Source organism: Pinus tabuliformis, chromosome 9, assembly GCF_031772625.1.
Source record: "Pinus tabuliformis cultivar Carrire ecotype Pingquan chromosome 9, CPIR1, whole genome shotgun sequence".
Classification (NCBI taxonomy): Eukaryota; Viridiplantae; Streptophyta; class Pinopsida; order Pinales; family Pinaceae; genus Pinus; species Pinus tabuliformis.
The window spans coordinates 974,888,781-974,903,594 of NC_142307.1; the positions used below are offsets into that span (position 1 = coordinate 974,888,781).

At 32.4% G+C, this 14,814-nt stretch overlaps 1 pseudogene; it reads left to right on the forward strand.

The window, feature by feature from the left end:
* The first annotated feature begins 1,392 nt into the window (after nucleotides 1–1,392).
* The window catches only part of LOC149151981 (transcription factor ICE1-like), a 48,478-nt pseudogene continuing 35,056 nt past the window's right edge, over nucleotides 1,393–14,814 (forward strand).

The window sequence follows — 14,814 nt, forward strand, 5'->3', positions numbered from 1 at the left end:
ATTGTACCTCAAACATCATGGGTGAGGGGGTGACAGACAACAATTTGCAAATGGGATCCCAAAGAAAATGGCAGAGAAGTTTATCAGCATTCCAAACTCTGATAAGGTCCTGATTGAAATGTCTCTCACTGCTACATGCAAGTATAGCCATATAACAGAAACAATAAGGCCAGATGGAAGGGCTAGCAGGTACCCATGTTTTCTATTCATATAATATGGTGTTTATTTGAACATGTATTGCATCATGGAAATGAAAGACATTTACAGATTTTTTAAACATTTCTATATGTTATTGATTATACATTAGAGGTAATCTCCTGAAATCAATTATGTTGTCTACCTAATTTTTCAGATTGAGTAAAAACCTTCACTTGTATTCTTTATTGAAAGCTGCACATATTTAGTTTTTATGCGATGGTGATGCAAACAAACACTTCTCCTCAATCTGATAGTAATAATTTTCAAGCTGCTTTTCGTAAATTTCTAGATAATAGGTTGGTTGGATTGTGTTTCAGTCTTTATAGTCTTTATTGGATTTTCGGAGTATTTTTATGATGTTTTAATTTTTTTATAATTAAAACTATTGAATTTATGTTAATTGCAAATTTTAATATTTAATTATTTGTTAGAGATTTGTAAATGGTAGTTTTTCATTTTTCATTTTTACTGGATGTGCTTGGATTTTGAATTTTGAATTTATTTCTTACATCCCAGAAGATTTTGGACAGTCAACCTATTTCTTTACATCTGAGAAAAAGAAACTGCCAGACTAAAACAATTTTAGACCTACTCCACCCAATTTAATTGTTATATATAAAATATACAATCAATTATCTATATAAAAATGACAAATTTATATATTTTGTTCTGATTATACAAAAACAGATATGTACATTTTGTTTTGACTAATGGTACTCCCCCTCCATAAATATTTAGAATCATAATATTTTGCAAATGGAGATATTTATGTCGTAAAGCATTTCCCTTTCAAATGAATTACCCCAACCGTCGCCGTGTCATATTGTTCACCATGGTTTTGTGGTGTTAGATGATTGAACAAATTTTGATCATTGATTCAAAACTGAAATAAATAAGTTATGAATAACAGAAAAATGGTTAATGAGGAACACGGTCCATGGACGCAGCGCCAGCGAGCCATTCATTTCACAGTTGACATAAGCTCTGAACCTCTGCCTCATGCGCAAAAAAAAGACCATCACGATGATGAAGCAGAAGAAATCATCCCTCATATCACTCGCGAGAAAAATGAAATCAGCATCTTTCCATCGAAAATGTTGTAATAATGTTGATCTTGAAACAGGCGACCATGATCATGGCGCCATTGACAGAGGACTCTAGACTCTACAGAAGATTGTTCCCGGGGGCAAGAAAATGGAAGTTCATACACTTTTTCAGGAGACCACCGACTATATTTTGAATCTTCGAATGCAAGTTCAAGGTTTGGAAACTCTTGCAGATTTCTACACTGCGAATTCTGCAAGTCGTGTGGTACAGTCCGCGCCGCTACAGGACCGATTAGCATCCTACGCTGCACAGGTCTGATATGGTATATACGTGGGCTTGCTTGCTTGTCTGTATAATTTTAACTATGCAGTGTATATATGAAGGCACTGAGTATGTAATTGGTTGTTACCTGGGAATGTTTCTCACTGTATGGTATTGCTGTATAAGGCCGATAAATTTACTCTCTGTAAAGGTACTGCTCCTCGCTCAAGAAGGCTTGGCGTGGGATCCTGATTTGTGTAAAGTTTTCGAGAAATATATCAAAATATTTCCTGAATCCCGGCCACAAATAATATTGGGATACAATTATGAACTTTCGCTTGTTTTCTGTTTCAGTTGAATAATCCATTGGGGGAAATCATGAAATATGTATGTATCTCTTTCATGTCAACTTTTAAGTTTTCCATGACCAGCTTTAATCATATTTCTGTAAACATGAAGGCACTAGAACAAGTAAAGGAAAATTTTGGAATATTTTTTTCGTTTAGGAAACCGAGCTGCTGGGTGTTTTTTTTTCGCATTTAGGTGATGGTGCATAGGCAAAAGTAAAGAAATGAATATTTTTCTTGGTCTGTACTGCAGAGTAAATATAGGTGTTAGAAGTTGGTTTATGAAGTCCAAAGTAATCAACTATTCAGTTCATTAAACTCAGTTTAAGGAACCAGTATATATGAGAAAATATGCATTCAATAGTAACACTGTATGGTTGTTCAAACAAGTGAAATTAACTAGCCCTAAGTTTTTGTTTTGCATTTTTGACAGATGGAGTTTATGCTAGAAACTCTCTGTGAGATAACAAAATAATAAGAAGAGGCGAAAAGAGGAGTCTACACCTCACACTCGCCTAAAGAAATGGCTACAAAAGGTGCTTTGCTTTTAGATAGAGGACCCAAGATTTTCTTTTCAGTGCTTTAATTGTAATTTTTTGTGGCATTAAAATCCATATGGATGAAGTATTTTATGGCACAAAGAAAGTCGTTCATGACTAGTCTATTGCTGTCATATTATATGCTCCTACAAGTCACCTTTTTACTTAGCATCTGTACTAGTATTGGACATTAAAATACATGTTTCATTATGTTCTGGCAATCGTTATATTTAATATTGATTTTTCCCCTATTATCAACCCCAATATGTTTTCCAGTTTTGCTTTCTGATTTCGTTATCATTCTTTGGAATCAAGATCATCTTGGAATTTGAAGTTCATGGCTTCTTTGTTAATAGGATAAGGTATAGAGAAATGACGCCTTAGGAATAGTGAAATTCAGCTTTCAAAACTTCCTAGAATACAACATATTCACCGCTTCTAACTTGTACATATGAATGTTTGAATATGTTTTAAATGACTTTAGGATATCATCAGCATGAGGGAGCATATCTGTAACAGACCATTCTATTTAATATCAACACAAAAGGTAAATAATTTGACGATTATATACCCATGCTCAAATAATTGAAAAGGATATACTAGCCTGTCTTCAGTGGTCTATTTGTTAATAGCAGAGCCCTAAAACTGGGGAAGGAAATGCTGAAGGAAATCAAGTTTGGATACTGGAGGAGCTGGATGAAATGTGTTTGAATGTGACTTGAACATGCTTAATACAAAATCCAATCTTTCAACTAAAGAGGCATTCCAAAATATAAAAGAGACCTCTAAAAGTAGCCCAATCTTTGCAGAATCCTTTTTTAAGGGGACAATAAAATGTTTTGTGTTAAAAGGTTCAAAAGCCTTAAATGACATGTTAAGATCCATTTTACAAAAATTTCCCCTTTGTGGAAAAAATATCCATTGGTGACACACTGTTGTGTTGAAATTAATTCTCAATGTAGTGATGAATGCCTCTGTTTTGTGGAAAAAGGTGCAAGAACCTTAATTGACATGTTAAGATCCATTTTACACAAACTGATCCCCGTGGAAAAATGTCTACCTGCGACACATTGTTGTGTTGATATAAATTCTCAATTTAGTGATCATTGCCTTTATAGAAAGAATGTACGGATTAATCCAATGAGGCATCAATAAGTTTGAATCTTAGTATGGAGAAGAGCCATTGGATATGCAATTTTGGTGTGACTGTGTTCAAGAAAAGAAGGGATACAGTTTTAATGGTGTTGAGAAATATAGCTCGGTGAGGAATTTCCACACAGGTTTAGTGTGAATGTGCTTGAGGTGGTTCGAGGTATTTTGGAAAGTAACTTACTGAGAGATTAGGGGTTCAACTAAATGTATAAAGACATGTCAAGATAGAATATTCAGACACACTCTTTTGTTGGATAGGGATAGGAATCAATTGAGCAAAGCTGAGAAGCAAAAGGTGCTTTGCATTTAGATAGAGGGCCCAAGATTTGCTTTTCAGTGCTTTAATTGTAATTTTTTGTGGCATTAAAATCCATATGGATGAAGTATTTTATGGCACAAAGGAAGTCGTTCATGACTAGTCTATTGCTGTCATATTATATGCTCCTACAAGTCACCTTTTTGCTTAGCATATGTACTAGTATTGGACATTAAAATACATGTTTCATTATGTTCTGGCAATCGTTATATTTAATATTTATTTTTCCCCTATTATCAACCCCAATATGTTTTCCAGTTTTGCTTTCTGATTTCGTTATCATTATTTGGAATCAATATCATCTTCAAATCTGAAGTTCATCGCTTCTTTGTTAATAGGATAAGGTATAGAGAAAGGACACCTTAGGAATAGTGAAATTCAGCTTTCAAAACTTCCTAGAATACAACATATTCACCGCTTCTAACTTGTACAGATGAATGTTTGAACATGTTTTAAATGACTTTAGGATATCATCAGCATGAGGGAGCATATCTGCAACAGACCATTTTGTTGAATATCAACACAAAAGTTAAATAATTTGACGATTATATACCCGTGCTCAAATAATTGAAAAGGATATACTAGCCTGTCTTCAGTGGTCTGTTTGTTAATAGCACAGCCCTAAAACTGGGGAAGGAAATGCTGAAGGAAATCAGGTTTGGATACTGGAGGTGCTGGATGAAATGTGTTTGAATGTGACTTGAACATGCTTAATACAAAATCCAATCTTTCAACAAAAGAGCCATTCCAAAATATAAAAGAGACCTCAAAAAGCAGCCCAATCTTTGCAGAATCCTTTCTAAGGGGACAATAAAATGTTTTGTGTTGAAAGGTGCGAAAGCCTTAAATGACATGTTAAGATCCATTTTACACAAATTTCCCCTTTGTGGAAAAGATATCCACTAGTGACACATTGTTGTGTTGAAATTAATTCTCAATGTAGTGATGAATGCCTCTGTTTTGTGGAAAAAGGTGCAAGAACCTTAATTGACATGTTAAGATCCATTTTACACAAATTGATCCCCATGGAAAAATGTCGACCTGCGACACATTGTTGTGTTGACATAAATTCTCAATTTAGTGATCATTGCCTTTATAGAAAGAATGTACGAATTAATCCAATGAGGCATCCATAGGTTTGAATCTTAGTATGGAGGAGAGCCATTGGATATGCAATTTTGGTGTGACTATGTTCAAGAAAAGAAGGGATACAGCTTTAATGGTGTCGAGAAATATAGCTTGTTGAGGAATTTCCACACAGGTTTAGTGTGAATGTGCTCGAGCTGGTTCGAGGTATTTTGGAAAGTAACTTACTAAGAGATTAGGGGTTCAACTAAACGTATAAAGACATGTCAAGATAGAATATTCAGACACACTATTTTGTTGGATAGGGATAGGAATCAATTGAGCAAAGCTGAGAAGCAAAAGGTGCTTTGCTTTTAGATAGAGGACCCAAGATTTGCTTTTCAATGCTTTACTTGTAATTTTTTGTGGCATTAAAATCCATATGGATGAAGTATTTTATGGCATAAAGAAATTCGTTCATGACTAGTCTATTGCTGTCATATTATATGCTCCTACAAGTCACCTTTTTACTTAGCATTTGTACTAGTATTGGACATTAAAATACATGTTTCATTATGTTCTGGAAATTGTTATATTTAATATTGATTTTTCCCCTATTATCAACCCCAATATGTTTTCCAGTTTTGCTTTCTGATTTTATTATCATTCTTTGGAATCAAGATCATCTTGGAATTTGAAGTTCATGGCTTCTTTGTTAATAGGATAAGGTATAGAGAAAGGACACCTTAGGAATAGTGAAATTCAGCTTTCAAAACTTCCTAGAATACAACATATTCACCGCTTATAACTTGTATAGATGAATGTTTGAACATGTTTTAAATGACTTTAGGATATCATCAACATGAGGGAGCATATCTGCAACAGACCATTCTGTTGAATATCAACACAAAAGTTAAATAATTTGACGATTATATACCGTGCTCAAATCATTGAAAAGGATATACTAGCCTGTCTTCAGTGGTCTATTTATTAATAGCACAACCCTAAAACTGGGGAAGGAAATGTTGAAGGAAATCAGGCTTGGATAATGGAGGAGCTGGATGAAATGTGTTTGAATGTGACTTGAATATGCTTAATACAAAATCCAATCTTTCAACTAAAGAGCCATTCCGAAATATAAAAGAGACCTCCAAAAGCAGCCCAATTTTTGTAGAATCCTTTTTAAGGGGACAATAAAATGTTTTGTGTTAAAAGGTGCAAAAGCCTTAAATGACATGTTAAGATCCATTTTACACAAATTTCCCCTTTGTGGAAAAAATATCCACTGGTGACACATTGTTGTGTTGAAATTAATTCTCAATGTAGTGACGAATGCCTCTGTTTTGTGGAAAAAGGTGCAAGAACCTTAATTGACATGTTAAGATCCATTTTACACAGACTGATCCCCATGGAAAAGTATCTACTTGCGACACATTGTTGTGTTGATATAAATTCTCAATTTAGTGATCGTTGCCTTTATAGAAAGAATGTACGGATTAATCCAATGAGGCATCAATAAGTTTGAATCTTAGTATGGAGGAGAGCCATTGGATATGCAATTTTGGTGTGACTGTGCTCAATAAAAGAACGGATACAATTTTATTGGTGTTGAGATATATAGCTCGGTGAGGAATTTCCACACAGGTTTAGTGTGAATGTGCTCGAGGTGGTTCGAGGTATTTTGGAAAGTAACTTACTGAGAGATTAGGGGTTCAACTAAACGTATAAAGACATGTCAAGATAGAATATTCAGAGACACTCTTTTGTTGGATAGGGATATGAATCAGTTGAGCAAAGTTGAGAAGTAGGAGATGAGCCAGAGCAGAGGGAATTTACTTGGCTCACAATGCCAACAAGGGCTCTACGTGGACTTGAGCTCCGGACCTCTACCTCATGCGCAAAAAAAAACCATCACGATGATGAAGAAGAAGAAATCCTCCCTCATAATGCTCGCGAGAAAAATGAAATCGACATCTTTCCATCGAAAATGTTGTAATAATGTTGATCTTGAAACAGGCAGCCATGATCATGGTGCCATTGACAGAAGACTCCGGACTCTGCAGAAGATTGTTCACGGCGGCAAGAAAATGGAAGTTCATACACTTTTTCAGTAGACCGCCTACTATATTTTGAATCTTCAAATGAAAGTTCAATGTTTGGAAGCTCTTGCAGATTTCTAAACTGCGAATTCTGCAGGTCGTGTGGTGGAGTCCACCCCACTACAGGATCGATCAGCATCCTACGCTGCACAGGTCTAATATGGTATATACGCGAGCTTGCTTGCTGGTCTGTATAATTTTAACTATGCAGTGTATATATGAAGGCAACAAGGATGTAGCTGGTTGTTACCTCAGAATGTTTCTCACTGTATGGTATGGCTGTATAAGGCCGATAAATTTACTCTCTGTAAAGGTACTCCTCCTCGCTCAAGAAGGCTTGGCATGGGATCCTGATTTGTGTAAAGTTTTCAAGAAATATATCAAAATCTTTCCTGAATCCAGGCCACAAATAATATTGTGATACATTTATGAACTTTCGCTTGTTTTCTGTTTCGGGTAAATAATCCATCAGGAGGAAATCATGAAATATGTGTGTATCTCTTTCATGTCAACTTTTAAGTTTTCCCTGACCAGCTTTAATCATATTTTTGTAAACATGAAGGCACGAGAACAAGTAAAGGAAAATTTTGGAATATTTTTTTCGTTCAGGAAACGGAGCTGCTGGGTCTTTTTTTTTCGCATTTAGGTGATGGTGCATAGGCAAAAGTAAAGAAATGAATATTTTTCTTGGTTTGTACTGCAAAGTAAATATAGGTGTTAGAAGTTTGTTTATGAAGTCCAAAGTAATCAACTATTCAGTTCATTAAACTCAGTGTAAGGAACCAGTATATATGAGAAAATATACATTCAATAATCAGGACGATTTTAAATTTTTTTCAAAAGAATAAAGCAAAAGAATAAGATTGTTAGACTTATTTTTCATAAAATATCAAGAATGAAACGTTGAGCTAACTTGATCACAAATTCTGAAAACAAAGATAAAGAACAAAAACAAGTAATTTAAAATCTAAGAAAGACCCACAGTACACACAAAGAAACCCAACTTCATCAAGATCCAAGAGGACGAAGGTTTCCGTATGTAAATTGCTGATGTTGTTAATCAATTTGATAGTGTAAAGTTCTATTTTGATCTAGGCCTGAAATTTTAAATTTATCTGGTCTGTTGAGTTAAAATTTAATGACTGTTACTTATTTTTTGAGATAGGTTTGCAGGTAGTTCTATTTAAGAGAAAGATCTTCTAGCCATAATAGTTCAGTTCTATAATGCAGAAAAAATGTTTATGAAATATATTGTAATAGTGTTGACATAGAGTTTGTGAATTTTAGATAGCTGGATGTTTTGTTAAAACACTCTTTAATTTAAAGTCATATATACAATTTCCTGTTTCGAAGTGACATATTAGATATGATGAAAATATAGTCTGCAAAGCTTACAAAAATTATCTATCTAACTCTTAAACAAGAAACAACTTAAATACTCAGACATTAACTTAAAATACTCGGACATCAAATTTAAATTTAAATTTGAAATTTCTTTTACAAGTCACTTTTCATGTTTCAAAATTTTTCACATCGAATATGTTTAAAATGTTCTGTAGAACGTAAAATTCTAGGGCTGCTTTGATATATTTATTTTCTTTAATTTGTACTGAATGTGTAGAAGAACTTTAGAAAAATGCTGAAGGTTGTACACTTTTTAAGTTAGTTTCATAGATCTAATCATAATCACCATCCACGTCACAGATTTTTATGCTGCGCAATGATCCGTATACGATACACTTGCTAAATCAAGCTAAATCTATGAAAAATGCTCTCTTTCATGGGAGTCTATTTTAAACTAATTAAGAGGTAATTTCTCTTATTAAGCTTCTAGATTCCTTGCTCGCCCACAAGTAGAAATGATACTAATCAAATTTGGTTCGCAAGAAATTCTCTCTAGACTTGTAGGGTAAGGATCAGCTTGAAGGGAAGCTGTCAAAATCAGAGAAATTATCAAATCTGAGAAGTAAATAGAGAAAGATTTCTTATAGGTAAGGATCAACTACAAAGAAAATTGTCACTATACCATACTAAAAAATAATGAACTCAAACTAACTATGACACATGGATTTACAGCTATGAGACCTAACATATAAGAAATGGGTGGCTGAAATTATTTTATGCAACACTCCCCTTTAATTACAAAAAACAAAAATTTAAATTAAGATATTTTCTGGTCTGAGTCTAAGCTATGCTTACAATTTTTTTTTTTTGACATCAGCTAGATTTCCTTTTCTTTTCTTCATTGCTTAAGCTTTGTATTTTTGTTGTAAGCTTCAAATTTTAGTGTCTTTATTGGTTGGTGCAACTGTTCGATTGTTCCAAGTTGTCCATGTATGTCCTCTATTTCTTCAGAAATTGGCTTGTATGTAAACTACTACCACATGTCACCTTCCATAGCTTGCTCTTCATCAATTTGTTGCAAAATAAATCATAGTAATATTTTGTCTCTCAAGGACACTATTGCATGGAAATTTCGTTAACATTTTTATTTTCTACAACATCCATGTTGCCTTCAACATTCATTGTTACAACTTCTATGAAAACATCATTAACACATGGTGTTTCAAGCCATGTTTCAAGAAGTTTTAGTGTGAGAGATTCTCAATGAATACATCAACCTCTTTTTCAATGAAAATAAGTTATTGTAGCATGTGCCGCTAATCAATGCCATCGGCATGTCCGTGTTTATTTCAAAATGATTTAATGTATCTAACATCATCTACAATATAATCTGAAAGATAACCCATCGATCATAACAAACCATAGCAGCGAGATTCTTTTAATGTCTTTAAAAAAACCAATGGATGCAACTTTGTGAGAGAAAAATGGCATTGCCATAGTAATATAAATCATAGCAGAGATCTTCTTCATATATATATAACGAGTATGTACTATAGAGATTTATTTATCTCAATGATAACTTGAGATTCTTCGAGTTAAAAAGAGTAAAATATTTAAAATAGAGCATGGACTATAGAAATTTATCTGAATGATAACTTGAGATCCTTATACGAATTCAGTGTATGTAAATGAAAAAGTAATAGATCAATTTAATCTTAATTTTGACGGATTTGATTACCTATTCTTCCCCACTCTATGCTATTCTTCCCCACTCTATGCCTTACGGCATTTCCTTTGCAACATAAGGTGCAAATGCTAGTATAATCCCTAAACGACAAATCCCACTTTTATACGGGTGATTATGATCAATATACTACATTATACCGGCGATTATGATCAATATACTACATTTTCCCATGGATAGAGAAAATTTACATCACGTTGATTTACGGCTCTTACCTAAATTTGTTTAGGGGTCATAGGTGAAAGTAGTATTGGCATTCCATGGATCAGACACAACAAACGCTAACAAACTAAAATCTAAATATTATTTCCTATTGTTTTTAAATAAATAATTAAATAATTATATATATAAACAATAAATAAATAAATAAATATATATATGGAATAAATCTAAGTATTATTTCTTATTGTTTTTATATATATATATATATATATATATATATATATATATATAAAATACTTATTATATATATATATATATATATATAAATAAAAGTATCGAGTATTGCTTGAATATAGACTGTCACGTGCTTTATTGCTAAGATATTCAACATTGGATTTTTAATTAAATATATATATATAAATTAAATTTCGGAAATAATATTATATTATATTTTAAGTCTTAACTTTTAAACATATTATATGGTGATATTATTTAATAAAATTATATATATTGATATAAATTTATTTTACTTATATACTTTTATTTTATATATTTATTGTTCTTTTTAATATTATTTATAAATATATATATATTAAATTATGGAAAATTATATATAATATTTATATTTTAATAAAAATATATATATATATACGATCAAATATTTTATTTATAAATAATATTAAAGGTTTTCATTATTATTTTTAAATATTATGTTTTTAAATATCATCTATTAGCTTAATATTAAATAGGAAAGGATTTGTACATCTCTTTTATATTTAGTTTTTTTTATAATTATACAAAATTATCATTGAATTTTTTTTGAAAAGATTTTTTTCTCTAATTATATTGTAAGGTTTTATTATGCAATTTAGCTAACATTCAATTCTAAGTTTTGAATTCTTGTGAAACTTGTTACCACAGTTGTCTTCCTTGTGTATGGTCTTTCTTTTGAAGAAAGGTCACATTTTAAAAGAATACAATAATCTAGAAAGTTAACATTACCTCTAGTTTGATGATCCTATAAAATAGTAGGTAGCAAAGTAGTATGGCTCTTCTTGATTAACAAGCTAGATGTAGGGGAGTAACTAACGTTTCAAAAATTGATGAAGTGTTGCCTCACCTAATCCCAAATTCAAGTTTCTTTGTGAGCAAACATGATAGTTGTTTAATTTTGATCTTATACTAACACAACAAGATGTTAATCTCATGAGACTCGGACTAACCAGAGAAGAGGTGTGATATAGTTCCACAAAAAAATATTGAGGAACTCACTAGTTAAATGACAAATATTATTCACTACTGCAAGCCCTTTCACTTTGGAATAAAGCTACATAGGTAAAGGAAAAAGGAGAAGAGAACCACTAGGATGGAGATCCAGAACACCCTTTAAGCATAAATGGGGATGTGTCCTAGCTAGTGAAAAGCTTTGTTATATTTCTCCTTCTATCTATATACCTATTTGTCTTTCTATCTATATACCTTCTATGTTTTTCTACAAAACTTTTAGAGAAAATTGACCAAATCTTATATCAATAATAATATTTTATATATGATAACTAATTTCCGTGTATAACAACTATAATATAACAAACTCTATTTTTTTAATTTACATTTTTCTTATAACCATCAAATAACAAAGAAACATCATCCAATCTTATTTTTGAAAATAATCAAAATATTAACTATATACCATCATATTAAAAATTTCAAAATACATCGCCTAAAAATCTCTGCCATAATCTTAACAAATTCCCACACTTACCTCTCATAACAATCTATCCGATAACCTTAACCAATTCCCACTCTTACCTAAAAAGTCTATCCCATAACTTTAACCAATTCCCACTCTTCAAAATAAAAATAAAAAATGAATAAATAATCTTATAAAAAACCAATTTAATTTATTAAACTCCTTGAAAAGAGAAACTACTCTTCTAATTTCACACACCTTCTATTACACAAACAAAAACTCTTCACCAACTAAATTGAATCCCAAAAGTACACCTTATCGCAACAAACAACCTACTGCAAATTAAAACGTCTGAAAACAAACTAATCTCGTGGTCGGAGAGAAGAAAGAAATATACTTTTGTTATGACGTAATAAGCACCCATATGTTAATCATGGTCTATCAGCTTTAACATTTTGTTATTTTATTATTAAAATAACCAGTTGTCATATTGTACCACTATACACAGGGAAGAAGTACTAAAAATAAAATTAATTATTGAGAGATTCGCTGATTATGGACTCCGAACAACATGAATGATTGAGAGGTTTCGGTTTCTTAACATTAGAAACTTAATTTTCTGGTACAACGGAAGTAGAGTACACTAGCGTAATGAGAGGTAGACAGTATGAATGTCAGTAATTTAAAATTTTGAAAACAGAAGCTTTTACCAATCAGACAATTATCGGCCCACAGACTTTAAATATAAATTATTTTGTAGCACGGACTGGATTAATGCACCAATGAATTAGATTTGGTCCAGCAGTTATTGTGGTCTAATGTTGGGCGATTACAATTTTGGGCAAGATTATGTATGTTTGGATGATCACAATTTTGAGCAAGATCATGTATTCTTGAGTTGTTACCAGTCCAATTTTTTGAATTGAAAAAAAAAAGCAAGAGAGCAATGAAGTAGATGCGTGATTAGAGGAATTTGTGAAATGGATTTCAATGGTTTTGACTGTCTGAGATAGTTAAGAATATCAGAAATAAACCCATATGGTTTTGATCATGGATTTGCTCTCCAGGATATGAGCAGTATTGGATCTGCAGAGCTTTATGAAAACTTGTCAGGGCAGAGAACAGTAGAGAGCCAAACAGATCAAAATTGTGGAGGTTTGCCGTTACACCAAAACCCGCAGGTGTTGGTAAACATTACAAGCCAGTAACTAGGATCCCCAGGGTGGAAATTACGGATTCTATAGAGGTGCGGTGATTCTTCCAACACTCCCCTCAAACGCAACTTGGGGGAATCGAACCTGGGTCCAAGCTCTGATACCATGTGGAGATTTGCCGTTACACCAAAACCCACAGGTGTTGGTAAACATTACAAGCGGGTGACTAGAATCCCCAGGGTAGAAATTACAGATTCTATAGAAGTGCAGTGATTCTTTCAACAAAAACCCTGTGACCTCAGCTTGTAGCGGAGATATTGCGACGAATCATCAAAATGGGAAGCTCTGGATGGATATGGACGAAACTTCGGGGCTGTTGGAGTGGGAGGACAACGATGCGGAGATCGCAGGATCGAAACCTGCTACTAAAACTTGTAAGTCTGACGGTAGTGTGCTACGCTGGCAGCAGGAGCGTCCAGCGTCCAAGAATTTGCGGACCGAAGGAAAGCGAAGGAAGATACTGAAGGAGACACTTTTTAAATTCGTTCTGTAGTTCCCAAGATCAGTAAGGTTGGTATTTTCTACTAATTATTCCTCTCGGATTTAAATTAGTTGTACCGGATTTTGCTTTAAGGTTTAACTATGTCAGTAGAATAATTATTGTGCGTGGCAACAGATGGACAAACAATCAGTAGTTCGGGATGCTATCAGCTATGCGTTAGATCTGCAAAAGAAGGTCCAGGAGATTGAAGCTGAAATCCAGGCACTATCCAGCTCTGACAAGCCTGATCATACCCAAGTAGTTACTTCGGAGATGACCACGCCCCAAACAAATGCTAATTGTGCCTCGATCGAATCCGCGGACATGAAGAAATCTGCAAATAAAGTGACAAAACAGGGAAAGATACTGGAAGTAAGTACAGTAAATCCTAATGATTCAAAGATCTCTGTGCAATTATCTGTGATTTATATTTGTACGTTTTGGATGTTTACATAGGATTTATTTTGACAATTTCTTCCTTTGTTTTTAAGATATTATTTAAATTTATCTTTGCGAAAACTTTGATGGATAAGGATAATATTTTTTTGATAGTCTGTGTGAAGATTTATATTCTTAAAATTTAGAAAGAAATTAGAGAATCAGATATGATGCACAGATCCAGTTAAATCAATTTGTATATTACTCACTCAAAACCTATAAGAAACATAAATATTTATGTTTATGAGATCCAACAAATTTCAAACAATTTTCAATAAAATTTAACAACTAAAAAATTAATATTACCTATTTACTAATGTAAACATTATTTCTAATCAATTTGGTATTAATGTTGTATAAAAATTTGGAATAATCAACAAATTAATCTTACCTATTTACTAATGTAAAAATTAATTCCAAATAATTTTATATTAATTTTATATAAAAATTTAAAAAAAAACAATAACAAACCAAAATATTCAAATGAAAATAGATCATTACACATGACCATTTATACATTTTCAAATCGCTTATGCTAGAAATAAAAATTAATTCAGAATCAAAGTAAGGAAAAACAAATATAGTATATTTTAGAAATGGTTTGTTATATTCAATTTGAAAAAAAGGTTTAAATCTCTAGTTAGTTATTGATGTGAAACTATATGACTTTTATGTTGTAAAGCACTTTGTTTTGTTTTCTTAGCAAAAAAGATTGAA